Source organism: Oncorhynchus nerka, linkage group LG24 (assembly GCF_034236695.1).
Source record: "Oncorhynchus nerka isolate Pitt River linkage group LG24, Oner_Uvic_2.0, whole genome shotgun sequence".
NCBI classification, from domain to species: Eukaryota; Metazoa; Chordata; class Actinopteri; order Salmoniformes; family Salmonidae; genus Oncorhynchus; species Oncorhynchus nerka.
In genome coordinates this window covers 91283669-91286537 of record NC_088419.1, presented here as the reverse complement: position 1 = coordinate 91286537, position 2869 = coordinate 91283669, and the positions used below count along the sequence as shown (strand labels likewise).

Genomic DNA, 2869 nt, shown 5'->3' with positions numbered 1-2869 from the left:
CAGGTCTGTTCTCCTTCACCAGTTTAACAGATGGAACAACAACAGGTCTGTTCTCCTCCACCAGTTTAACAGATGGAACAACAACACGTCTGTTCTCCTTCACCAGTTTAACAGATGGAACAACAACAGGTCACATGTTTCTATTTACCTTGTGTTCTTTTTTTAATTTTCTACAGATCTGAGATAATTTTTAAATTATTATATACTAATGTATTTGACTGAACTCTGGTATCAGGTTTTCTCCCTTATCCTTGATGTGGATTATGCAATACCAAGCTAGCGCAAATGGTCAGTGTGAGTTAGCCATTCTGTTTTCAGCTCTGATATCCGTCATGGTTGTTGAAGGTTAAAGACCAGAGCCAGGCTCTGTGTGTGTCTGGACTGACCAGGACCAGGCTCTGTGTGTGTCTGGACTGACCAGGACCAGGCTCTGTGTGTGTATGGACTGACCAGGACCAGGCTCTGTGTGTGTCTGGACTGATTGACTGTGGCCCTACACTCCTCTTACCAGGGTAATTGCTGAGCAACAGCAGGGGGCCAAGCATTGAACCCTGAGTCACCCCAACATAACACAAATACTTTCACCCCATGGCTGCCATGTTGTTCTCTCCCTTTTCTCTTCGTCAGTCTCCATCCCTCACATCTCTTTTGTTTTCTTGAGGCTTTATATAGAAGTATTTCATGCTGATTGAAGCTTTTATCACCCTCGTCTGTGATCCCATTGAAATGATCACAGCAATAGTGGCAATACACTCAGGAAGTCATTGCAACGTGTTAAAGCTGAAGCAGTCCAACCACTAAAAGTATGGGTCACTGTTGTTTCTCTGTTTTTAGGTTTTGTTTTCCATATAGTGTAGCTACGATGAAGAATTCCTATTGGATGTTTGTTTTGTTTTTACTTCTGTTTGCACTGTGCTAATATACTTTGGGGAGTGTTATACTCTACAGAAAAATGTTATTTGTTGAAGTGCTATCCTCTGTTTTGAATCGAGACCACATCTGTACTGAAATATGGTGTTGGCTATTTGAAGGTCATTGTTTTTTATATAAGCCCCAGGACTTTCAATTTCCATGGACACATAGGAAACATACTTACACATTGATGAATGGACGGTTAGCAGCTGAAATATCAGATACGAGATGAGACATTATCTCTATGAAATATCAATGTGTCACAGTCTTAAACGCTCGTCTTTGAAAAATCCAACCGTTTTTTTTTTTTTAAGTCATTGAGATTCAACGGGTTGGCAAGGAGCAGCAACATTTGTCAGACCTAATCCTAGTGAGTTCATGTTGACCCATGTTAGTTGTCATAGTGACCCGAGATGTTAACCCGAACCCGTCTGTCCACTTGGCCTGATTGCACTTTTATTGAAGTGCACTTTAACAAACATAAATATTTTCTGATGGCGGAGGGTCCCTGTGCTCAGAATATGGATGCACGTATGACTAAGTCGTTTGGATAAAAGCGTATGTGTATTATAATATTTAGCTTACTGAAAAGAGCGTTTAAAAAATAAAATAAAAATAATTAGTTGCCACGGGAACGCTTTGTGAAATGATGGGGCGTAATACGTTTTGTTTTAAACATTAAATAGTTTTGCACCATTGCTAGGCAACCTGCTTGTCTCAAACGTCTAGATCTTGATTCACTCACTTCCCAACTGCATTTGATAACGTTAGAGTAGTTTTTATTTGTAATACTATTGTGACTTGTTCAGTTTGGTGTATCCATGGTGTATCCATGGTGTATCCATGGTGTATCCATGGTGTATCCATGCTCGCTGTTCTCTGGCTGGGAGTCCTGATTATAATATCCTTTGTACGATTGTTGTTTCATTTCAGAAAGCAATAGGATGATTTTTCTCCCCAAAATATTGTCGTTTATAAGCGTTTTGTTTGAACGAGTGTTCTGATTAGCGCAACAGCATTTCAACCTTTTAAATGTGACCCTCTATCCACTCATGTCTGTGTGTGTATGACACCAGCAGTTATATTGTGCATTTATTTGCTTGAAAAACACGTTTTATTCAGAGTAATTTCATTTTGACTATGTACCCATGATTATTCAGGGAGCTGAGAGGGAAATTATGACAGTTTCCACCTGATGAAGATTTTTGTATAATATTGCTAAATGCAAATAAATAAAACACTGGATGAAACTTTGGATGTGTGTGTGTGTTGTCATGGTGAGGATCACAATGGTTCGGATCAGCTTGGCAATCGCTGACAATAACCAGACCTTCTCTCACCCGCAGAGGGGATGAGGGAACTGGTGTGGGAGTTTTGACACCTACACACCCGGTCATAAATTAAGCAGGAGAGGACTCTCTCTCTACCCTCCAGTATTGGCCAAAGGAATGTATTTTGTCTCCAGAGACTTTTGCCCGCCCAAAACTCTTAACGTTCAAAAAGTGAATACCGGAACAATATTTCTAACATCATGTGGGGAATGGTCAGTGGGGAACTATGGAAAACAAATGTAATATTGGTTTTCATTTTGTGATGTCATTAAAAATTGTATAACGTAAATATTTTAACTTGAAAAGTATATCCTCTTTATCTGTCAAGTTTTCATCCAATATGTTGTGCATATAATATGAAACATGATTAAAGTATTTTTGTTAAGATATAGGGATGTGATTTTAGTTTTCTAATAAGATAATTGTTTTGATAATACTTTGCACAGTAACTAGCCATGCCGCGAGTGAGGTCAGAGAGCTTTTCAGCATGATGGAACACCCTTTTGACCAAGAGTGCATAAAAGCTTGGAAGAGAAATCAACCTGTAGACCAGGAAACATGAGGCGTTAGCTAAATGTTTGTAATGGTTGAAACTTTTAACCTCAACACGAGGTGAAGAAATAAAC

General features: G+C 39.1%; 1 protein-coding gene across 1 annotated transcript in view; it reads left to right on the top strand.

The window, feature by feature from the left end:
- The window catches only part of atf6 (activating transcription factor 6), a 133036-nt gene extending 130874 nt beyond the window's left edge, over window positions 1-2162 (top strand). Inside the window, exon 16 of the mRNA XM_065009313.1 lies at window positions 1-2162. This exon is cut by the window's left edge and continues 533 nt beyond it. The gene's annotated coding sequence lies outside the window, so the exon portion shown is untranslated.
- Window positions 2163-2869: the final 707 nt, after the last annotated feature.